At 43.9% G+C, this 25248-nt stretch overlaps 2 protein-coding genes and 1 long non-coding RNA gene across 6 annotated transcripts in view; 1 reads left to right on the forward strand and 2 right to left on the reverse strand.

The window, feature by feature from the left end:
- Positions 1-25248, reverse strand: part of LOC111250317 (ephrin-B1-like) — a 104885-nt gene that overhangs the window by 64010 nt on the left and 15627 nt on the right. The window lies entirely within an intron of this gene.
- LOC111250330 (uncharacterized) overlaps positions 1-25248 on the forward strand; it is a 108880-nt gene that overhangs the window by 47765 nt on the left and 35867 nt on the right. The window lies entirely within an intron of this gene.
- Positions 6313-10867, reverse strand: LOC147755828 (uncharacterized). The gene is made up of 3 exons (XR_015326213.1): positions 8837-10867; positions 8313-8503; positions 6313-6446 (listed from the first exon to the last, which is right to left on the reverse strand). It is a non-coding gene; the product is annotated as an uncharacterized LOC147755828 (long non-coding RNA).

Here is a 25248-nt window from a genome sequence, read left to right on the forward strand (position 1 = left end):
TTTGCTTCTTTGTCCTAGCCCGTCTCGAAGATGATGCTTGAAAGCAGGACAACTGGCCGAATAGTGTGTATCGGCCTACAGCATCGTTGAACATTTGTTGTCCAATCGGCAAATCCGAAGCCCTAACAACGACATGGTAGATGAAAAATCTAGGATAGAGGCATGCTTCTTTCGCCTTATTTATCGATACACTTGCAGAACAGGCCTTAAGGGTCCCACTGCTGGGAGCTGAGGGCGTCGATAGCAATGGTGAATCAGCTAGGGAACGCGTAGGTCCCACTGCTCTTTCGAAATATACGACTTTAACATGATTTAATTGTTTGAATATCCTCACCGTGAACGATTTCAGATTTTTCCAAAAAAAAAAACCATCTAGGTTGAGCAAATACTTGCTAGTTTACACGATATTGAGCGGATACAAATGCTTTTGGTATTCAATTGGCTGACCTATAGTCGAGTACCGAGTTTGATTAATGCAATTAATTGAAGTCTTCGGAAGCAGAATGAAGACATACATCTATCTACCTGTTTTTTAACAGGCATTCAGTAGCGATAGCCATTTCCTTAGAAGTAATTTTCTTTGTAGTACTGATGCGATATTCATGCACTCGAAACGACGAGCACTAAGGCGGAGAGGTTTCTGTGTCTAACGTAAGGTGGCTTTATCACAGCCTTTGCGTCTACCCGAAACAGTCCTCTCCGACGGCTAACACCGTCCGGTAAGACCTCGACGTATATTTGGATGCGAAACCGCATAGCTGAAGCGTCTGTTTAAAGGTTTTATTAGCAGGAAATTACGAACCCTGTTCTCTCACCTACCACAGTCCGCCTATTCTCCATGTGACGTCCGTTGCCTATATAATAATTTGGCAAAACGCATGTTTGTCTGTGCTGGGAGATTTAAGCGATATATATATATATATATATATAGTAGTACATCAAATGAACCGACCGATCTGAGCGAACGAATCTGTCAGGCAGCAGACGATCATATATAGGAAATACGAACGACACCAAAAAGCGAAAAGAAATCACCGAAAACACGAATAAGCTAACGGCAAAAACCGTGAAGCGCCTCGGTTTGCCATCTTGAGGAGGCTAATCGCGGGCGATACGATGGACCAATGAGCCAACGGTATGAATACGAATACCGGTTCGAAATGACGCGCCTTCAAACGCAGAGGAAAGTTGAAAAAAGTCAGCAAAGTACAGTCTGTATGACTGAAGCAAACTAAGAGGCAGAGCGGAGGTTTGAGCTGAAAAGCGAGGTGTAACCTAGGCAGGTAAGTGAGTCATTTAGGGGCACCGCCCAAATACCAGCAGCAGGGGGGATATTGACGCATCGGCCGTCAAACACCCCTAGAGTAGAGAGTAGATTCTGAGCCGCCAGGGGGATTGGAGGCATGGGGTAAGTGGGACTGGGCGAAGAGGGTTTGAATTGGGCTTTTGAATGGTTTTCGAGTTTTGAGAGTCTCGCTGGCGTGGCTGGGCCGTAAAATGTCACACAAGGCGCATGCTCTAGTATATATGCAAAGTAGCTCTTTTTAGTAGTTCTAAATATTTATTATTTAGTAATTGTGAAATTATTGTAAAATGCGTAAGATGAAAACGTGGCGAGAAGTCTTATCAAGGCGTAGGGAAGCTATTGTGGCCAAGCAATAAACGTTTCCAATTTTTGCAGTAAGCAGAAATAAGTCTTCCTCAGATTCACTGATACATTCGTAGGAAACATAGGGTTATATAGAATGTAAATGTTAGTTCAATGTTTTAGTCACTAACTCTAACGCTGGCATATCTTTGTTTTATTTTGAATAGCTAAATTGCTCTGGCGTAAACATCGAGATAGGACTGAACAGATTACTCTAATAGTCAACAATTTCAGCTATATTTATAGCACAGTATTACGTCTGTGAGATAACGAGGAAACGTCACTTTTTTCACGATTTTCAGGACTATCGTCACCTAATGATAACATAGTCGTTTCATTGAAAAACGACGATCTACCCCATTCACGGAGACTAAAAATACTTCAAGCAAACGTTTACGCATGTCACAGAATACGTATGATGTATACTATTCTGCTTCCTATATATCGCATCATGTCGGCCAAGAGTATGGGTCGGACGCACTCGAGTATGCATTAAAATTTTTCTGGATATAACAGCTTATCGGAGAATTGCTCAAACGAAAGAATCAATGCCAGTGCTATAGTCACCGATAAAAGGGAAACGGTAATCAATATGAGCAAAACGAACTATTGTAATCGGCAGTCGCGTCGCCGATAACAGCTATACCACCAAGCAGGAAAAAGAGCTTGTCTGGATAGGACTTCACCAGCAATGTGGGTCTATCGCACATCGAAGACGTTTTATTCAGACATGAAAGATAAAAGGCGTTTAGCGCACCGCTTAACAGCCGTCACGAATATAATACATAGGCGAGACTAGAATGTCTCCGGAGCGCGTCCATGAGACGACAACCCCCGCGACAGCGTTGGAAAGCAATGAGATACGTCCACGAAATGATGCCTTCAACACCACGTAGCGCTGCGTAATGGGAATGAAAGAGATCATTGGAGTAGAAGACAATAACCACGAGGCACTGCACAGAATGAACTGCCGGTAGCGTAACAATGATCAGACAACGACGGAATGGATAAATCTGTAAAGATAACATCAGAGTAGTGGGGCTGTTGGCGTCGGTACTCAGGGTCCGTGTCTGTGGACCAATTACGAAATCGATAGCGACAGTTAAGACAGCGAAATGCGGGTTTGTCACTTTATCTGGCACTATGTCTAGGGAGTTAAGGTGCGCTACGTAGGGCAGGGAGAGGACGCAGGTAAAGTATCGAGACCCTGAATAGAACAATAGATGCTCATCCCGTAAGGATAATGCATGCTATTGGGAAAGAACCTTTTCGTGGGAATGGAAACGTATCGGAGTCTGTATTTTTGTCAGCCTATTTCAGTTAGTTGAGCCATGAAAATGCCTGGTTAGGGGACTGAAACAGATTTTGCCGGCAAAAATTAAAGCTGATATAGAATACAGTACACGCACAAACGGGCTTAGATCTTTTTAGATTTACTGAAAACGATCATCTGGAAGAAACGCTGTATCCAATCAATCATAATCAGCAAATAGTTTTGATTTCGTATATTCAGCTTCTCATGGCTGCCTTAGAGAACAAATTCATATGAGCAAGCTCACTAGAATGATGATATAATCCTATCATTTAATAAGCATCGTGCTGAGCGATGATTAAGTCGACTCCAAGCCAACGACTAGCGGAATTAATCACTTACCCATTTCCCAAATCGTTAAAGCCTAGTTTTCCAAAAGCTGAGCAATCTAACGGCATATACACAACGCGGGTACCAATACAAGCTTCACGGGTCGGAATCATGCAACACTACTGCCATACGCTGTGTTCGATATGTTTCGACTCGGCCCGATCATTTTGCTCCATGTCAGTGTCCGCGAAACGAATACTGAGAGTGGGTGGTCTTCGCACCCATGCCGTTAACACTTGTACATACATGAAGATGGTACATGGAGGCTTTGTCATTATTATACATTCAAAGTGTTCTTCTCTACATATGGCCATCAGCTCGTCTGTCTTCCTGCAACATTTTTTTAAATTTTCGTCTGTGTGCCTAGCTCGTTTTTGCAGAAATTCAAACAGAGAATGTAGGAATGGTGGCGCAGCGTCACAACTGATAATGGACAACGGCCAAATGACGAAACGCCACAAAACACGAATGGATCGATCCCTCCGGAGCTTCAACTCTACACTGAAGGCCCAGCTTGATCAATCATCGGCGGAACCGAAAAGTTCGCAGAGGAAACGCACTAAAGTAGGAAGCCTTCGTGGGTCAACAACAACTTAATAGAACGGTGCGCTCCCAGAACCTACATGTCCCGTTTTTATTATAGCGTTCGGTAAAATATAGAAATAATTTGCCTATTATTCTATCTAGCCGTACATGCAAAAGGCCATTTTAATCGACTAGGGACATCAGAATGAATAGTAATTGTATCACCGAAATCGCCACCAGGACCCGACCCGACCCAACAGCTACATTGAAATATCTGGGTTGGTCTGGCATTGAAACGAAACACTATTATCGCCAATTTTCGACCCGAGAAAGGTCTATACTTATCTGATTGCCGACGGATTTTTTTTCGGCTATCCCACACTGTACACTGTTTGCCGATCTGTAAAATGCTATAGTTCAGTCAGTCAGTCGAGAAGATCAGAACGGCTAGCATGCAAGCATATTCAGTCATTCGAGAGAAGACGCATCCAATCCGACGTCGCTTAAACATTTCGTGGGACGTGCGCCGCGATGGCACACGATGCAACGGATGGAAAGGTGTGGAGCCCCTGCCCCCGTCCGCATAAGTGGAGAGGCCAAATTGAATTCGCACAACTCTGGCGTATTCGGTATATCTTCAAGAAGCAGTACGAGCTGGACCGCCCAGTCATTGACCAAAAATCACAAATGAAATAACTCCGAGGGTCTAGGCTTCGCTCGCAGCCGGCAATGCTTTTTGGCCCGCCGTAATAATCTGCGTCAAGCACTATTACGAATAATAATAAATAAGAGCGCTGATCGCCCTAACGTTGCAGCCGTGAGTTTGATTTCTATTAGGAGGAGGGTGCGCGGTGGGAGGGATGACCATATCCCCATGCGCAATTAGACAGAGGTGAAAACAAGTATAAAGAACATAAACCTCTATATACATCTGCTGCCACATATGACTCTATATGGCGGCAGCATATAATCGGGTGTAGGCATAGATACTCTCAAGTTGATGAGGATCTACTGCATACACGATGCCACTAGATTGCCAGCACCGTATACGATCCTATTATATATTGTTTTCTATTGTAAAATAATATTTACCACCTGTATCTCAACAGTTAATCGTTTGTTTTATTCTAAATTTCAGTTTGACTCCCCGCCCCTTGCTTCATTACAGTTTCATCTCGTCTTATCATATATTTTTTACGCCACTCGCGCCCACATTGTCCTTTTCTGGTTGTGTTAGGACCCTAGCCTTTGGGGCTATCTACCCGTCCCACTCACTAAACACACTCAAATCTTAGATCATTGCGTGGGGCCCCGACTTTCCCTTGTCGGGACCTCATCTGCAACTGACTTAATGTTGCTCGACACACTTTTACATGACATTGGCAAACTACAGCTGGCCGGCCTCTCAGCATAACGAACATTGTCACAGCAGCCTAACAGCACCTCACATATGCCCCTAAGGTTCGCAAGGCGACCATTGAATGACCTTATTGATTATGCATAGTTAGATCTGCTTTTGTTGCTCTAAATAATAACGATAATAATAAAAACAGAATGTATTAACAGATTTGCATATTACAGGCTATATAGACTTTATAGTAAGTAGCATAGTGCCAGACAGCCAAAGATCAACGGCAGTGCAACGCGCTACGACGTTCGTTCCTCCTCTAACCCCGTACCCGCGCTAGTTTTCCGTCTGCTCGTTGATTGATGTTGCCCTCCTCGTATTGTTGTCGTATGTTTGCGCGTTTCGTTTTCAGAGCGTCTGCTGCTGCTGCTGCTGCTGCTGCTGCTGCTGCTGTTGTTGTTGTTGTTGTTGTTGTTGTTTAGATCGCTAACTACGCACGCCACTTTAGAATTATCGGTAACGTAAAACAAACGCTCAATGGATCAATACCGGCGGTATTCCGTATCCAATGTTCTACTAGGATATCACCGGATATAATACACATACAAGACATCTAAGAAACGAGACGGATGAAAACGGCCCAAAAAATCGGGAACTTCATCAGAAGCAGCAGCGACATCGTCGTGATGGTCAGTGAGCTCGTACGTACAACAATGCTATATACGCATCCGCATATAATATGTACTATATTATACGGGATCTATACTTTGTGTGGGATCGTGGATACGGCAGGGTTCTATCGATCCGTTTGTCTAGCTTGCATGTTATCGTATGTCGATCTGCTGTCACGTCAACGTATTGTATATACATCTAGGCGGACTACTGGCTCGGATAGCCAACACCAGGCGGATGAAAAAGGGTGGATGTTGGATGCTGGACGACATCATAGTTACGAGAGAGACGTTGAACGAAGTGTATTCGAACGATGAATACTGGCGGTGGCGCCAGCTCCGAAAAACATTTTTCGTTCGATGTACAACAAGCAGTGGACCATCGGACTGGGTTGGTGGATGTTGATGGAGACCATATAGCGGCCCCCAGAATACAGCAGAGCAGAGCCGAGCAACAAGAAAGAGGGCGTGCGCTGGCATCGGCGGACACAAGAAGAGCCGTGGTTGAACTGATCATCTGCTTTCCTTTGCTTTTATTTCGTTTCAATGACTCTTCATGATCGCCGTCGCCGTCGTCGACGGAAGATCGAAAGGTACGAAGAAGACAAATATCTGAAGTGCAAAACAACACGTTACATCGACTGCTTGATTTAGGTAGATAGGCAAACGGGCAGGTACTACTATTATTATTGCTATTGTAATTATTGATGCATGCTATTGGAAGATAATTATTCTCTTTGCGAATTTCCAGCGATCGTGGCTAGGCTGACGACGATCTTTTTGCAATCAATGTCGATTGTGATACATAAAAAAGGACGCCGATTGCACCCTTGAAGATAGAGCATTCCCCTACTCTGTATACGATTAGATAACCAGAAAACAGTTTACGGACCAATCCATTTGAGCAGTCTAAGGCAAACAATATTTAGGCACAAAGATACGTGCGCCAAAGCTAATAGTGCAGATCATGTTGTTGCAATGATGCCGATGTTCATACGCGACATTCACAAATGTAAAGGTCTTCAACAGAGTACGAACCGGTGACAGCACTAGGGGCAATAGACCTTTGGAAGACACAGCCGCAGAAGGACGTACACACAGTACCAATAATAAAATATTAGTGACGGTAATTTTCGCACGGCTTATCATCCCGAAGTATTTGTATATCACAATGGAGATAATACGAAAAATTATAATTTTTCAAAAGGCGCGATGACAGCTCTCTCGACATTGAACCACTGGCCGAACAAAACAAGTCAGCCACCTCAAAAAGGTTGACAATGAAGTCTAAAAACGACCGTTGCTGCCTTTGGTAGTTCGTTCCAGGATCATACGGTCGTCTAGCGCTCTCAAGCTCATACACCATTGTGCGGTAAGGCTGGTTTAGATTTTTGACATTTCGCAGAAGCATTTACTCACAGTAGACTTATATATTTTTTGGCCAGGCGGACACTTTGTTCTTGAATGTGTGAAATAGCCTTGGGGGCGAAACCTCACGACCCAACAATAAATTCATCACACATTGGGTTGTGGCGGTATTGGCGATACTGGTCGTTGGATCGTGACGTACTTCGTTCGTGGGTCACGCGGGCGCGTCTTAAGAAGCTAAGCCAGAAGAAGGACCAACCTTAATTGATCCAACCTATTCCTACATATCTTATGAACGAACGTTCGTTAATACGGCAACGTATACACATACATTTATGTTACTTGAAGCTGGCACTGTGTGAAGTTAAGATTAAATCGTGCAGTAGAGATGCTAGATAGTTGTTGAAGCAGCTAGCCAATGAGAGCAAGAATGTTAACTTAGATGGCAGTGGTCGTAGTGGGCAGTGGTCGGAATGGTAATGAAAGAAATATCACATCAGTTGAATGCCATTTAGAATAAGAAAACGCTACGAAATCGTCGTCAATCAGTCGCTCGAACAGGCGCGAAGTAATTGCTTTGGTTCATATGTTAAAATTTTTTTCAGCACAATTAACCAGCGAGGTGTTGAAACAGGCACGATTTTATGAGCTTTTAAGTTCAACCCGTGCGCGAATTTATCGACTGCTCTCCGACTATAGGTGGACAGACCTGTTCTTTGACGATTTGCAGCCATACTTTTCTGCGTACGTCAGTAGGCGGGTAACTAGTGTGCACGATTCTGCACGGATGTGGCGGAGAGTAAACGAATCATCGTTGACTGCAGTTAGAAATGTATGCACGTACACATATCTGTGTCCGCAATAATTTCTGTAGACAGCAGCAGCAACAATAACAACAGCAGAAATAGCAGCAGGGCAAAGTCATCGAGAACAGGCTTTCTAGGCCATCTCTGCTGTCGCTTGTGCTACTGACCTTGCCCCTTGGAGGGCAATCCGAGTGAAACCTAAACAGTCGAAACTGAATCGCTACCAAGCTCAAATATTAGGCAAGCAATGCGCGTCTACCACGTGAAATAAAACATTACCAGGTGTGTGTTTGTTGCTAATTACCTGATTTTTTCTTGTCTCTCTAGCCTCTGGAGGGCAGTGAACAGTCAGACAACGAACGGCGGCTCAGTTGACGATCAGCAACGAAGGCTTTCTGTACACCTGCTTTGGTCTTCGATTTTATTGGTGCCGGCCTATTTTCAGCTTATAGTGGTGTTCTTATAACGGAAACGCCTGGCCAACGTTATCCAGGTCTGTAATCGATAGAAACGCGCATAAGAAGCCAGCACGCTGCTGCTCGTTGTTATTATCGGCTTACCCATTTCTCGTCGACTGGTTGACTCAGCCGATTCCATAGAGCGGTGTTTCTTTTTGAAGTGGATGCCCTTACGAGCGGCCACCACGTCCCGCTGATACAAACCCTATGACTAAACAATAAAAACAACTAATCGGCAAGACAGGACTTCGGCAGTGAGCCGCATAAACTACTTAACACTATTCTACTGCTTCTGCCATGCAAACGTACCAATCTAACATGTATGCGTCTGATCCTATGAACTATCTCAGGTGGCTCTGCGGGTACAAACCGGAAAATAGTCACAGCAGCCGATCGCTGTAGCCATGCAGAAGCTGCAGTTGAAGAATGGCTATGAAGAGGGTCTCCCGTGGTGACGGAATAGGCGCGCACGAAGGATCACAAGCATTGACCTGTCTACTACGCGCACGCCTTACGCTGCCATTGCCGATGTTCTCCGCAGCTACTCTCGTTGCCTAAGCTCTCGTTGACTGTCCAACGATGTACCACCAGATGTAACGCTGCTTCAACGTTATTCAGTCGCTACGGAGCTTTTTAAGCTATTTTCTCAGTACTCTATCGTATCTCTAGATACGTGTGCGGCGGCGAAGTGAAATAGCTTGTTTCGGCCACTGCGTTTTGTCCGCCGCTTGACTGATATAATCGGCTCCGTTATGACATACCTATAGAGTACGATTAGCGTCAGGAACGGGACCAGCTTGCCGGCTCGTGGTCTAAAATCACGTATAGGTGTAGACGATCCATGCTACGTCTACGTCTATACGTGATGACGTCTATAGGTTTACACATCCGTGTTGGCAAGGGGAACACTGACAGATGGTAGGCCCAACAGAAGAAACTGGACAAAAACTGACAACAAAATAGAACAATACAAAGAAGTCCAACAGCACTTATACTACCTATATACGTTGTGGTTTATTGAAACGGTGCTAGCAGCGGGACTAAGCAAATCTCTTTCGAAGGTCGAACCTGCTTCTCTGCTTGGTCACAATGAACGAACTTCGGCGACTCGGTGTATCGCTTATGTTTTTCGAGTCGGTTCTATACTACTTTGACTTAACATCGTTATGCGACTAGACCGATTTCTTCATCCTATGTTGTTCTTCCTTGGCCTGATGTTTCTCGCACTTTCACAATAACAAAAGAAAAAACGCTGACCTGCGCTATTGAACCGGTCGAGCGCGAACGGTGAGCGCCACCATGTGTCGAGGGCTTCAACCTAGTGGGGTGTCGTCCTTTTATGATGCGTTCGCTTGCCACCGACGAAGTCGGCATTGACTCTCAGAAGTAATGCCTGCACGCTGGCTCGTAGCTGTCGGATAAGGTTGAGTCCCGCATAGCTTTTGCATCGCATGCGCTTACCCCAGCTTGTGTTGTACACGAAATGTTAAGAAACAAGTACCATAAGCCAACAAATGGCACGAATTTTGCCGACATTAGAAATTGTAAAACCCGTATTTTGTTGCGAACGGTGTCCTTAATGTGGTTTGATTGTTCAGGATGTCATGGGGCAGTTAGGTGGCATCCCATCTTCGCACAAATTCTTTTCATGGTCTAGCCGGTCAGAGTCTTTGGGGCGGCCCAAAAATATCCAGCACAGTTTCGCCCTTACATCTACAAAATGATGCGTTCAAAGTGAAGAAAGGAGAGGAGTTGTCTGTTGTAACGGGCGTACGTTTATCCTCTACTCCTAGTGTTATACGAACGTTCATTGAAATTCGAATATTTCTATCCTGCATAAAATCGTCAGTCTACTTGATTACCAGTTCTCGTGCGGTTTATGAAAAATCCAAGGAAGATAAAAGCTGGGCAAACCGGAAGGTCCCCAATCGGGTTTACACTGAACGAATACGAAGGCTTATTAAAATGATCCGGAAAGAAATTTTCGATATAGCTACATATTTGATACAAAAACTAAAGGCCCTTTTAGACGGGACAATATCAATCGATTGCTCAGATCAACTCTAATAATCAGTCGTCCTGAGACTCCGATTTTTAAAATTTTTAAATGAGCCATTTTGAAGCCTTGCGTTTTTTTTGGCTTTTGACTTTTGGCCAGTTATCAGCCAAAAATGTAATTCAATTTTTTTTTTCTACATGTAGCCTATTTAATTTATTTTCCAGTTTTTACATGTAGCCTACTTAAAAACCACTTTAATGGGTTCGAGCTGCCAATATCTTTTAAAGCACCGCTACGGAAAAGAAGTTAATTATAGATTAGTGGAGGAACATTCTTAGAATGGCTAGTCAGGGGTTTGTGCAAGCTGTTATCGCGGTAGATGGTGGTTATATTGAATAAATATGACCGTGAAACATGGCGTTTACCAGCACATGCGACAAAACTTCGTTGATATACCTATTTTTTTTTTTTGTTTTTGTTTTGACACAGCCTTAGACACGAGATATATGAAAAATAGCCCTGAATATTGAACTTTCTATTGTGCTCTTTCAAGGGGTTAGAAAAGCCACCGGGGGAGGGGGGTGTTGCCAATCTTTAGCCTGATAGCATAATCTTCAGATGCTGTAAATATACACTTCTTAAGGGTGGTTATGGCTTGCGCAGGGTAAGACACTTTTTTTTTTACCACTTGTAACAGCGCTTGACAGGACCAGCTAGCGGCTTACTAATGATCAAAAAAAAAACTACGTCGAACTTTTTGGTTCTCTATTTTATCACATTTGCCTATTTGTTCGCCTATTCCTGATTCATTTCTGACATTTTCTTTATTTTCTGGCTCCCTACTGTTACTTGGACCGCGTTGATTTTCTACATGGAAATTAAACACAGTTAAAGGTTTCCCGCATTAGCTTACTGTTGTTTATTCCCTGTCCGTGACCCAAATCCTCTCGCTATTTATTAGAGTAACTTATGTGAGTATCGAAGTTTGGCTAAATCATCAACGTCGCATTGTTAGAAAATGCATTTTTGGTGGTAATACGTTGATCAACTACTAGCACAGCATCTCCCTTATTTTTACCCGTCCTAGCGATGATGATGGTCTAGTGTTAGTCGCTTCTCTCGTCCATTTCGTCACTATTGCCATCTTCGTCCCATGCCGTTGCTGACGATGCAAACGATAGATCATACAGCAGTATGACGCTCCCTCATTGCCCGCTAGCAGCCAACAGCAATCGAAGAAGCAACGGTGAGACGACGCTGAGGTGAGAGTCTGCCAGTACTGGTCGTGACCAGCTCTGCCCAAGTCGGGGCCTCTCGAAAATAGACAGGCGCAAACGCAGACATATAGGCAAAAAGGCGGCGAAGTAGGATCTGGCAATGCTGATGTATTGGCGTCCTATTGGAACTTCGCATTGCCGCCGGCGCCGCCTCGTACCGTTGGTGCACTTTTTTGCTTCTGCTGATGTTATTGCCACTGCCGTTTCGGCCGTCACCGCTGTGACGGTTATAACCAGGACAACTTTGAGCGACCTTAGTGCAACCTCAATAAATTTCTTCTCTGCTTCCGTGTCTCTCTATGTAGTAGCGTATTTGTTCTATAGGAAAATGTTATTTAATCAAACGTGTCACTCGTGTGGTAACGTATCCAACTAGTAAACGTACACAGTCTACACACATAACAACAGTATGATCACTCCCATTATTCTGCGTAGTGAAATGTATGTAACGACTAACTAATTTGCCCCGAGATGTATGGCAAATTCACTGCCATGCTTTCCTGCTGGCAGGATGAAGTCGTTCAGTGTCGATCGACACCAAAATTGAAATTGCTTTAAAAAAATTAGCATTTATTCTATAGCAGAACTCTCTTGCCCAATGTAAGTTACTTCGATTTAAACTCCGATTAGCTACGCATTGAGTTGATGGGTGCAAGCCTTCTTCGAGCTCTTCTCGACTACCCGTTAGAATCACTGATGTCTTTCCGACACAAATGATAATCAACAGCTACATCCTAGATCACCAAAGATATCGTTTCGGCAACGTTGGCATCGCTTAAAGTGGCCTGTTTTTTGTGGTTAACCCGTCTCTCGACCAGGTGCTCACACGTTCAGAAAATGGCTAACACGATTCATGTTATGCATTACCGATCACTCTTATCACCCATATCAGCGAGACTCTACCGCGGCGATGAATCGAGTACCTTTTTGTGAGTCGAGCAACAAAGAGAAATCACAAAAAATTACATTTGATATCTTCGTTACCGCCATCGTTCGCGGCCCCATCTTTGCTATTACAAGAGTTTTCATTGGAATTATCGGGATTTTTTTCGTTGGAAGAACGAAGTGGTGGATAGACGAAGATAACAATCCTCAAACTCATTCATGAAGGAATCGACCGTGCCAAAGACATGCGACGGGACTAAAGTTAGACTAATATATGTATATACGATATAACAGAGATATATCCGTATCTGTCTATCGTAAGTGAAAAATGTTTCAGTTGCCGTTGTTGGCAGAATAATGACATAACAACAATAGGGACTATACGCAGGGGAAACGTAGCGAACGTTTTTGAATTTGTGGCCAGAAGCGAGGATTGTCGAAGCAGACGACGTAAAGGGCTTTGGCAATGCTTAGGAAAACTATGGCAGACGCGGATAGAAAAATATCATCTCTGTATTTGTGTGTGGGTCTCATTGATGATAGAAATCACACCAATTTCATAGTTTCCTTTCCATTCTCTTGAGAAACAAATGTGTCTGTCTGCCTGCCTGCCTGCCTGCCTGCCTGCCTGTCTCTATGTTAAGCATGATAAAAAGTCAAGTGATAAAAAAGAGCTCCCTTGACACTTCGATGCAGTTCCTAAATACTGAATGGAAAAATGCTTTGAGGTTATTCCCCCCTTGATTTCATTCAATGCTCTTGGCGTTTACGCTAGAGATGCATCAATACCTATAATACACGTCTAGTATAATAAAGTCATCAGTATATCAGCAATCTATAGTGTTCCGTGAGTTCTCACGTTTCCTTAGGCCTCAATTTGTCATAAATGAGCAAGACCACATTTACCTATAAAAGCTTTCTTACCAGAACAACAGTGTCGTTCCTAGCTGATTCTCCCAGCCGATTTAACAACCGATGCTGATGTCCATAATTTTGCTGTTCTACTGCGATTGCATACACAACTAAAGTAAAGAAGGAGACATTTTTCATAACCCACGAAACAACGAAAGAATCACCAGCTGACTTTCATCGACCGACCGATTGACTGACCACGCCAATCGCTATCGCCTCTCCGCCCTCGTGTGTATTCTAAATACAGCTCTGAAAATCAAATAACCAATAAGTAGCGATCGACTCGATCATCGCTGCTGCTGTTTCTGCTAGGCACGGAGATCCTTACATCGAAAATTGCAGTCCGCATTACAGCGGATCGCCCTCTAACGCCACTGGTATCGATAGGCGCAGCAGGCCTGCTAATGACGTGGCCTGCAGAGCTACGCGTCAAACGACAGCTGCAGCAAGAACAAGTACATCGATGATGGTGCCGTCATGGCCGTGTGCAACGAAAGCAGCATGATGAACCAGTTAGTACCAGAAAGTGCAGAGGAAGTCGTAAGTGCATTAGGAATCTTTTGCGGAGCCTCGGTCAAAATGATCTGTGGCATGTATTCTTTTTCCGTTATACGAATTATATGGTCAGTCGATAAGGCTCATGGATCAATGTGCGAGACGTTCATAAATCAGTGCGGTTATTACCGCATCCTTGTGGTGGGGGGCATCATATCGAATAAAACGATCGAATCGATATTACTTCGGCTCACTAACAGGAACTTGGTTACGGTGCGAGCATACCTCATATAATAGACCACATAGTAGACTATACTTGTGCATGAGAAGTAACATATTTATAGCGCTTACACACCCTAGCGATAATGGGGAGCTACTATGGGAATGAGTGGGTGTTATGTTAAGATAGATGTCAATAACAATGTTTATGTTAAGCCATTTCGGCTTGGAACTTGGCAAGTGCCCAAATCGGCGCTATCCAGATGACTTACGTAATCGGAACCATCGCCCCATCCTGTGGTTTTCATCCGCGCTTCCTTCGTTTTTCATCATAACTGTACATAACGGCTGAGAAACATCAACGACAAAAATAGCGCAGCGATAACAGCCAGGATTCGTGTTAACTTTCTTTTAAGTTTGGCATGTGGCTAAAGAGGCGATGTTCGTGCTAGGTCGCTCTGATCGCTCAGTGATGAAAGCAATCGCTACGAGAGTTCGGCACTGTTTTTCCTTTCCGATACTCAGACATCGAGCAGAAACTTTAACTGCCACATGTCTATTACTGAAATGATGGTGGTACGGAAGATCTTCTCACTTGATCCATTTATCGTGATTACTTCTTCTACAAATTATGACCGTTCATGTGGCATTATAATGACGGCCGTACTCCCTCAACTGTGATATTGGTACAGTCAATCCTAGAGCATAGAGTGAAGTTCCGTTATCGTATGATGTGGAAGAGTCACAACCGCTTAACTACAGCATAGGCTGCGTGTACGATGCTCGTTAAAATTTACCGCATACAGAGCTATTGATTAGACAAAATAGCAGCCGTCTAAGAATGACGTTGCCTATCGAGCAGACGGAACCAGCATCAGTGAGATAGCAGGCTGGCGTCATCGTGTTAAATTTGCTTTCATTAATGAATGTATATATGTAAGACTATTTTGGAAAAAAAATAACCGCATTTCTATGATACGTGTATCAGAAGTACACCTGTCGGATGGGCATGTTGTGACGATATTGGGTAAATAACAATTATCGTCATTACTACAAAAACTTTTACGGTTGTCAAGGTGATTGTTATTTAAGAGGAATAACTGTTACTGACAGCCCGCCTATGCGTTTCAACCAGCAATAAACACATAGAAAACTGCCACTAAAAACATGTCGGTATCGCTTCTGCCACTTTTTCGTGTTTATACAATGTACGTATAGCACGACCGTAGTACCGTGCAAGAGCTCGTGGGCGGTAGAGTAATAGTGGTTTCGAACGACTACAATAATGGTAGGGGGGACGATAATTTTGACCAGGTTTTGACGATTGTTATATTATCTGAATATGAATAATTGCTTAAAAGTGAGCATTTGTCGGTGAGTCGTGTATGAGGTTTAGCCAAACGGAGAGGCAGTAGTGACCCCAAACGTCTGAATAGCTCGGCATAGGCACGAAACTGAATCTCGACTTCATACAGATGGCAAAGATAGAAATCGTATTATTTTTATAACTATTTTATTTTTGGTACGTTGTTGCTCAGCTGATAATTACATACGACTATCACAATAACGACCATTATAACGAGTGCAAAAGCACGTGAAATATACGTTCGAGGAGAGATTCTGTAGCTAAGAAAACGCAAAAAAGACACAACCACCGCATAGAGGGGCGTTTATCTCAAGTTTTCATACGCTTATAGGTTCATGCACGTGTACGCCGAGGGTTTGTTGTTTCGCATCGTTGTATCTATTCCTCTATGCCAGCCGCAACGTACAGCCAGTATATGTCATTGGCGATCGTGAAATTTCTACGTAAGTTATATATGTACTTGACTCACAATACGTAGCCATATTATAGACTTACCCCAGAACACACCCAGAAGCTAATCGCTCTCTGACTATAGAGGTGGTAAGCAATGGCACCCCATCCTGCTCAATGTACGTCGATAATTGGACTCTGTCATACAAGTTCTGCAGCATTATTGCCTGAAGGCTCATCTAACAAACGAATCTACGATATAAACAAAAAAAATTTACTCGATTTGAGAGAAATAACATTTCGATCTCAAACTCCATATTCACCTGGAGCATGTAAATCAGGAGGTCATTGGAATCGTCGATATATTTTGTTTTCGTAATACGAACAAAGGAGCAAACAGCAAGATATAGGCTTCCTGTTATTGCTGACAGCTTCACGTCATCGCTTTGTTGTTGCACGTTCAGTGTGTCTGCTGTCAGCCCAGCGTCTTCTTGGTCCCATGCTGAAGGCATAACTAAACGCCCTTCTGCTACACCAATATAATTATTTTAACCAATATGACTACAGAGGAACAAACCCAATAGCACAAGTTACGTCGAACTTCGCGCTTCTGACTCTGCTGTTCCTCGAAAACATGAGATCAGGCATCCGATTCGCTATATGTCGCCATCCCATACCCTATACGGGTCTCTGGCCCACATTTGCACGCAGGCACACTTTTTTAGCTTCATTATCTTTCCCAAAACTTCGGTCGTTTATTTTGTAGAGGTATGTGTCTATTACGCTATTCGCCAGGCTGTTTACGAAGCAAGAGCGTACCTTCCTGTCTGAAGAGACTCTCGAAGTGCAGAAAAAGCTTTTCGACACGGCTGGCTGTGAGTGCGGGTCCTTTTCTGATGAACAGCAGATCGATCCCTGCCCAGCTGTTCGCAACGGAGGAAGCATACGCAAATGAAATTACCTATGGTCCAGTCTATTCAACGATCAGCCTGTATAGCTGCACTCTTTATGAGCTCTACAGACTGTCCAACTGAAGCAACTGTTATTTGGGCCGACGCTTTGTCGACATTCAGCGTACTATGATAAAAGCTGTCTTGCTCAACTTATGCTATCACGAGCCTCTTTCTTCATGTCACTTCTCTCTTGCTGCTTGTAGTTGATGTTGGCAAAGACTTGAACCGTCACGAAAGCTAGCGAAGTGCGAAGGAAAAACATTGACGGCGCCGGCCGCGAGAAATGAGAAGGACATCCAAATGATTCACTACCCTGGTCGACTTCTTAAGACAAGCTTCAACTTCTGAGGATACAGGTTCACACCGCATCAACACATATTTCACAGCATTAAATTAACAACAGCAGCTGCGACAGTGAAGTGGTTCTATCGTAGGCGACAATGCAGCAGCAGCAGCAGCAGCAGCACCCCTGAGGTAGGGAGCTAAGATAATTGATTTGGCTTTGTGGGCCTTTTTGTCTCCTGCTTTTGTGCTGGCGCCTGAGCCGCTCGAAGGAACACACGGCACTGTACGATCTCACAGCAACAGCAGTGAACGTAACAACAAGAATAACAGCAGCTTCAGCGACAACGCTAGCGAACTGCTATTCATTGAAAATAGGACCGGTGAAGCTATCTTGGCTTATCCATTCAAGCATTACGTCCGATGTTCGACGAACAGTGACAATGCGTCTAACGCTTGAATGGGGGGTACTTGAACGCACTTCGGATGACGATACTCGATCGCTTTTAATGCGTTCCGGGTGCTTCTTCAATGATCGCCACTACACACGACGCTCATCAATTCAGTCAACATCTCCGGGATCCGCCAATATTGACTCGACGATATTGCACTATCACCATCGTCAGCTGCCAGCCAGACGGACCGGGCAAAAATGAACGCAAAGCCTCGAAAACCGTTTGGCAGGGACATTGGTTTGTAAAAAACGAGAAAGGGAGCCGGCGCGAACAGCAAGTATAGGAAGAATTGTCATATCTAATAGTAACAGGATGCGTGCAGGAAACAGGCCGCTGTGGGGCAGTTATTTTATTATGCCTTTGTCTTGTGCGTTTTATTGATTGATGGGAGTCGATTGTTGACATTTGCCCCATTCGTTCAAAGAACTAGAGAGCACGAAGAAGACATTTCTACACGAATAAAAATATACACATTTACATAGACATCGAAGGGGCGCGTTTCACGGAAACGTTTTACTAGCTTTGATTGATGCGCATTCGTTGAAGTGCTCGACTGGGCACTTCGATCGGGTAAAAATTTGAGATTTAGATTATCGATCAATTAATTGTACCGTAGAAATGAACGTATGCTGATGGACGAACTGGAAAAATATTGACTTGTCCAGCTGTGCGAAGCATCTAAAGCTTGTATATTCAGTCAAAGCACTATACGGTTTATATAGTAAGTGAGTCATATGCATATATATTGGTCGATTTATCCTATGCGCGTATAATTTTACATTTTAAAAACCACTTAATTTTAGGCACCATCAATTATGTCAATGAGATTTTATTGAATCAACACATATCACATACATACTACACGGGCCGATGTATTCGGATGGCTGTTTTGATTAGTTGAAACTCATAATCTGAAGTCATGAACGTACGTATAGATCGAAAGGTTCCGATTTAAATTTTTCCGCCTTCTTTTTGTTTTTCCACCATGCGAACAATCGTTCTCAGAGGTTTAATCGTTACGTGGCATGATCCCGTAGTTGTGGAACAACAACTAAGCGTCGATGTTTCATTTCGCTATTGAACTACTTCGCTGCCCGTCATTTTTTATTACATCTAACGTTTATTGATAGCTAAACTAATACCAATTGACGATACCATTATAATGATGTTGTCACTAGTCGGGCTCGGAAACAAAAAGCCGTCCTACGAGTAGGCTGCGTTCTGGGTGCATCGTGTACATGAACTATCGAAATTCAGCTATGGCCTTTATGCTTCGAGTTGCCGAACTTTTCAAGTTCGATAGTTCAAATTTCAAATGATATTCGTTTGACCCCCTGCGCTAACCTCATTTACTATTTATAACTATCCTATAACGAGAAACGAGCAACCCTTCTGTATCGCGCACATCGTTCTCCTCGTAAAGCAATTCAGTATTCAACGGCTCTTCCAAAGTGGATGTGTATAACTTCCAGCGTAACCTATGGGAAGTATCCTTAAAGCCGGTGTCTGTCTGATCTAACAAGCGCTGTCGTGCATTGTCATAAGCGAGCAGACGTACACGGACTCTGTGTCACACACAGAATGGGGCCTCTAGAACGCGAAAACGGACGTTCGCCTCATACGAACTATGATATAGAACTGATACCACACACTGAGCAGAGAACACTCGAAACAACCATTCGTAGGCTTGATGACATCTGATTTGGCCTGGCCTGCACGTAGCGCCAGCACTAATAAAAGCATCGGTGAAACAAACGACGCCATCGCCTATGATAAAAACATTATTCGACCGAATCTGTTCACTTTTTAGATGGCCTTTTTCTAGGCCCTTTGAAAACAACTGCGATTGAACGAACGAAGGTAAATATTTAACATCATCGATAAAGATAAAAAGTTCGTATGAGTTTATAAGACAAATTTCTGGAAAAGATTTGGCCCGTTTAAGGTTGTGCGGTTTATCAATAAAAAAAAAAAACTTATTTTAAATAAAATCATTCAGTAAACAAACCAGCCAATATTAACTGAAGACATTCGAATTCAACATTTTCGCTAAATACGCAAACTATGCGCGCATTTACTGCGATCGCTAATTTTCACCCCCCACAACTGGACTTCACTTAATAATAATTACCCCATACCAGAGATGTTTCAGAATTCCAATGCCAATCTTCGCCGGCATGTATGCACACTCCGCATTTTTCCACCCGCTATAAATACTCAGACGGTAGATGGTGGTCTTAATCTGTAGTTGATCGCGGCGAGCCTTCGCGTCAACGGCCCGGGCCTAAACTCGACCGGCTCGATTTCCCCCCCCCCCCCCGATTCGAAAGAGAAATTTCCGATTTGCCGATGGACAATGTCAGAGTACAACGTCCTCAGCGCCCAGAGAATCGCACCCGCGGCATTCGTTAGTGCTTCTACGTTAGCAGAAAATGGCCACACTCGGCCCTAACACGCTCAGCAGGCATTATCATCACCACCTGGACCATCATCAACAAGAAATGCATCGGCGACGGCAGTAGGAAGATGGTGCTGGCAAATTACTGTGTCCTTCACTAAGACAAAGACGAAGAAGATCTGCACATACGAACACAATGCATATCTCAATAGTCGATACGAGGCAATTCGAATCACGACATCTGCTCTTGGACCCCTACCCCAACGCGCTGGTCGGTATTGGGGCGCAAGCCCGATATTTACCTATATATTTGCCCACTTCACCCTCGTCAGTGTCATTATTAGCGGTGACCGTCCTTTGGGGCGCTGGAATTGTGTCTCTCAACCGTGAAGGTCGGAGGTCGCTGATCATCCGAGTAATCTTCGTTAGTTGCTTAGCTGAGGCCGTTGCCGCAAGAGAGCGGTGACCCGGTTACGGCGAAAGCTTTATTATTCTATCTACCGAAAGCAGCGTTTGCCTTTATAGAAACTGCGGAACCGTGCACTGCGTCTGTTGCCACGACGGCATCACAACGAGTTCAATGGCGTTGTACCAGCGCAGTTGTTGGTCAGACGGGAAGTCACTAGCGGCGGCAATTGTAACGGGTAGAAATCTGCGGTTGTTGTCAAGGCTCTCGTACTATCTGGAGCGTTCTCTTTGATGCTCTCCGCTGCTCGGTTAACCCGACCGTCTTTAACAAAACGAGCAAAACAAAAAAAGGGCTAAAGAACATAGTCATTCCTTTTCACGACCGCCGGGCATTTCTGCTGTATTCAGCACAGATGCGCGTACACACACATACACACCCACACATACGACCACAAACACCTAAACGCGGTGAAACAAAAGAATCGTAACGAAAATCGAAATCATAGGAATATAGAATAAAGGCAGAGCTACAAAGAGAGTCGAAACGAGAGGAACTCATCAAAGAGTACCAAGACACGCGCGATCACGCAGCCGTCAGCCGTAGTCACACGGCTTGTCGTGGTGTGTTACGAGTTATCAACAGACCCAATCTGCCGATTCATCGGTCGTTCCGCCGTTCGTTCATTTGTTGAGTAGTGAAAAGTAGAAGAATAGCCTCTGGAAAGCCTGGGAGTAGTACTTGTCGACCAACGACGACTTATGGAAGATTAACATCGACTTGAGTAGAGACAACCCCGATGAGAAAACTAATTACAGAGCTAGAGACAAATGTTGCGGAAGAAGCCAAACGGTTCAGGGAACGTCCTTTTAATGCATTTAACTACGTCTGTTAGATAGTGTACGTAGACATAACATTACTTATGTATCAATGAAGGCGAAACGATCAGCGTGCGTTGCACGGCTAGAACTGTTGGCCTTTTGATCCGTGTTATCGGGAATGAACATAATCATCCAGATTCGAGAGCATTTACAAATCAATAACAGTTGTGTAGTAGAGATTTAATTCGTCGATAAAAACGATTACCACGAAGACGAAACGAAGGATCGCCAATGGTCTAGAAGGCCGCAGTGTACAACTAATCGGCGTTACAAATTGTGAAAGCAGGCTTCAAGGATTAGCTTTTTCTAGGCCTGATGCGGATGCAAGCAGATTATAAGGAACCCACCATGTGATGACTATTCGAATCTGAAGGTGCCGGGGGATGAAAAGGTTCATTTGCTATCTTAGTAGACGTTATTCAAGTAGCCTGAGCTCGCTGTATTTCATTCTTCATAGTCCATGAAGAACAAGATAATTCAGGCGTTAACATCAAGCGAGACATAAGTAAGATAAGAAATACGGTGCAACGTTGCCCACACGTGCGAAGGAACGTGATATACTCACCCAAGAAGTACGGTTTAATTGTGTATAGCAACAAAGCAATGAAAGCGTGCTCGATGTACATAATCACTATAGCCCCATAAGCCTGTTGACTTATTAGTAACGTATGACCCATAACGGATAAAGTCTTATACAGAAAAACCGAAGGTAATGGTTTTTCTTAAAAAAATTCCAGTATCAATATATTTAATTGAAGTGACCGGGTTGTCTCTGGTTGGGTGATGCTCTATAATTTAGGCGTCGACTGATGTCACATTTGCTCCATCTTCACGGTCGCATTAGTGACAATATAGCTGTTTTACAGAGTAGATAATTAATACTAGTTTTAGTTCAGGGATATCTGTACCATTAGATATTTCGTTTGAACCAGGCACCTCGCGTACATATGCGCAGTACGTCACGTACTATTACCAGATTCGGCCAGAACAATGTCGCCACCCGCCATTAACTCCTAACGCCATCTGTCCGATCACCATACAGTTATACACTAGCTTTGATGATCAGCCACTTCATGCGAGTGATGTTTGCGTAACCTTCGCTGCGTTACACTCTCTACGTATACGACTTCATAAAACCTACACGTGTTCACTGCACAGACATTCGAAGCTCGGCCACCTTGCCAGGGAGCTTCTATTCACATATATAGTTGCGACAATGACTACGATGATGCCATATTGGTGAAGAGTTACCCTGTCGTGGAACCGTTGGTTGGCCAAGCAATAGTGGACGAAACAATAAGCCCGCTAACAAAAGAATTTGTCATTATCGTGATACCCTACGACGTCATAGCAATCTCCAGGGGGTATTCTCAAGTTGAGTCTTCGTTTCCATCGTAGCTGGCGTTGCTAGTTTATAGTACTCTACGTGCAACCGTGAGCCATCAGTGACGTGGTGGGCTGTGGAAGCGAGGGCACTTCCTTTTGGGCTACGCTAACCTAACGTTTGTATACGAGCGCACCCAATCGGTATTTACGAGCCAGCCCAGATGTTTACTGTTCCCTCCCACTCTTTGAGACAAGCAGGCCAACAGATACACAAGTCCACTGTGACAATTGGTACGTCACCACGTATGGTCCCCTGATCGTCTGATCATTGCTACTGTGAATGAGTGTATAGCTCAAGTGAGTGAGATGAGTGTATAGTACTCAAAATTTTAGACTTTTGAGACAACGCCGACGCCGTTGCGCTGCTGTTACGGCCGTCAAATTGACAATACATTCGCGGCTGAGTTCTGCCTATCCGTTGGAAAATCACATTTGGGAGAGCGAAAACAAACCATCCATCTTCACGTGTTGAGCCGCTTCGATTGGGGTGGCAATAGCAGCTAGGGGTTTGGCCGGAACGAACGAATCGAGGATGGAGCTGAAATATTTAATAAGGCACACTACGAATCAGGGAAGCTAGTTTGACATAATTGAATCGATAACTGGCTCTGTTTCGTAGTACCGTCGGCACTTTCGGTTAAGTCTACGTATCCTATTTAAAAATACGATAATTTCAACATTTACCCTATAAATTAACTAGCAATACGCTCTTCATTTCGGTACGCGTTTCTACCGCTGGTCCGCATCCGTGCGGCCGGAAGCCAAATGATATTGGTAGCGTCAAATTGTCTATCCGCTATAATACAGTGTCATAATGTTCTGTCGAGCGCGATTTGACAAAGTAACGGTGGGCGTTGCGCATTAACGGGAACGAAATACGCCCCAGCTAAATGTGGGCCGACCGACCAAATCTGGTAACGGTCATAACAATACTTATAAATATTTTTGGAGATAATTTCCTAGTAGGCCTTCATATGTCGTCTGGAAACGATTCTAATAAGCGCGTGTGTTGAGGGATGTACTTGACATGTAGCAACTTCACCTGGACACTGCTTCACCCACCCGTCATTGGCAGCCACTCGAATATATTTATAACACAAAAAATCTACGAAAATGCTGCCTCATTAACATATACTACTTATTTCATTATACGTGTTTATCGTTTCTGGACGCGTCTATAGAGATGAACTATGATGATCGCTGCTACAAATAGGGATATCTGATCTTTTTTTTATCTACGCCATACGACGTAAACGGCATAACGTGTTGTAGCTTTGCTACATTACTATCATTGTTGCTACAAGCTTCATGTCTTTAGTTGATAACTGTTGGCCTAGTCGATTCCGATTAACACAACGCAGCGACTTGAAATAACGGAACGAAAAAACATATATAATTACGATACGTTACATACATGTATATATAGTCTCGATGTGTCCTCGGGTAATCGGGTAAATAGTAGGAGTTGGTGCGCGTCCGTCGCTAGATCCCAAGGCCGTCCATCAGGTGACAACGCCCGTTTTTCCAATACGTATTAATAACGAATGGTGATCATTTGCGAGGGGTCCGTTTAGCTTTTATGTTTCGTGTTCGCTAAAGTCAGAGTGCAAAATGATTCCAGCCTACTAGAACATAGTATTCGGAACGATGGCAGATGTTAAACCGCAAAAAAGAAACCATTTCTAGCGCTTTGTTTACGAAGTTGTTGTTCCAGATGGGGGCGCAACCTATTTCAGAACGAATCAGGACGGCGCATGCAGATGGTGGTGTGCTATATAGAAAGTGCGCTGTGAAGCTGCACGCCGCGTATCTACATTACGTTACAAGTACGCTGACGTCGTCTACTGAGAATGAACATGGGCAAATTGCTTGCTTCAGCAGGACCCAGTGAGCCTATGAGGCATAGACGAAAACCTAACGTAGTAATAGGCTCTTAGCTGAACGTTTCATAACTACTGCTGTGGGGGTATACGACAACCCCGTAAAAATAATTCGAAGTAAAGCGCTTCTAGAAAAACATATTCGTTAAATAGGTTCATCCTTGTGCAGCCATCGCGAGACCAGGTCCCAACAGCGGAAACGAACGAAATATAAGGAAATCGTTAAGTTGATGTCAACTGGAATTCGAGTGCAGTGAACGAGTACTTTACATAAAGTGCATCCCTTAGCGCGTTTCTACTACGAGACCTATACGGCTGCATCCCTCAGGTCAGGTCTCATTTTCCGTGCCCTAATAGCAGGGCATACTGGCCTACCATTTACAGCTCTATATGTATAAACAAGAGCTACAGGTAACGGCGATATATGATTCTGTTCTATTTCATATTCTGTTTCAATTCTGCTACCGTTAATCGGGAGCGCACAAAGGTAGGAAGTAGTTTGCAGCCGTGGCGAGGCAGCGATGCACAGTATCGCCAGATGCATATCGACATTGGGCAAAGGGAGGCAGAAGTCTCTCCATTTCTACGCTGCCAGCGG

Source organism: Varroa destructor, unplaced genomic scaffold (genome assembly GCF_002443255.2).
Source record: "Varroa destructor unplaced genomic scaffold, Vdes_3.0 BEIS01000004.1, whole genome shotgun sequence".
In the NCBI taxonomy this organism is placed as follows: domain Eukaryota; kingdom Metazoa; phylum Arthropoda; class Arachnida; order Mesostigmata; family Varroidae; genus Varroa; species Varroa destructor.